The 395-nt window shown below is 62.3% G+C and overlaps 1 protein-coding gene across 2 annotated transcripts in view; it reads right to left on the bottom strand.

Annotated features, from left to right (window-relative positions):
• Positions 1-395, bottom strand: part of STK25 (serine/threonine kinase 25) — a 13,148-nt gene that overhangs the window by 4,543 nt on the left and 8,210 nt on the right. The gene's annotated exons all lie outside the window — the stretch shown is intronic.

Below are 395 nucleotides of genomic sequence, written 5' to 3'. Positions count from 1 at the left end.
CGCTTATAGCGGTCGATGAGCTCCGTGAGGAAGGAGGTCTTCTTGGTGTAGCGTGTGATGAACTTGTGCTTCAGGAGCTCTTTGGCCGTGGGCCGCTGTGGGGGGTCAGGGGAACACCGGTCACTGGGCCCAGCCAAGCTCTGCCTCAGGGAAGCAAATGTGATGCAGCCTGGACTGGGGCAGGCCCTCACAGCTACAAGGCTGGGGGGCCTAGGCTTCCGGGCTCTGCTGCCCACCCCAAGCAAATGCCCTCCCTCCATATGCCCGTCCAAAAGGGGCCAGGCCAGAGGCGGGCCTTACGAATCGGGGGTCCTTGTTGAGGCAGGCCTCCACGAACTCCTTGAAGGGCTTGCTGTGCTGGCCCTCCAGTGTGGGAGGGCTGTTCTTGGGAATCA

This window comes from Colobus angolensis, unplaced genomic scaffold (assembly GCF_000951035.1).
Source record: "Colobus angolensis palliatus isolate OR3802 unplaced genomic scaffold, Cang.pa_1.0 Scaffold82, whole genome shotgun sequence".
Classification (NCBI taxonomy): Eukaryota; Metazoa; Chordata; class Mammalia; order Primates; family Cercopithecidae; genus Colobus; species Colobus angolensis.
Note: the sequence above shows the minus strand (reverse complement) of the source record. Positions and strands in the feature narration are given on the sequence as shown.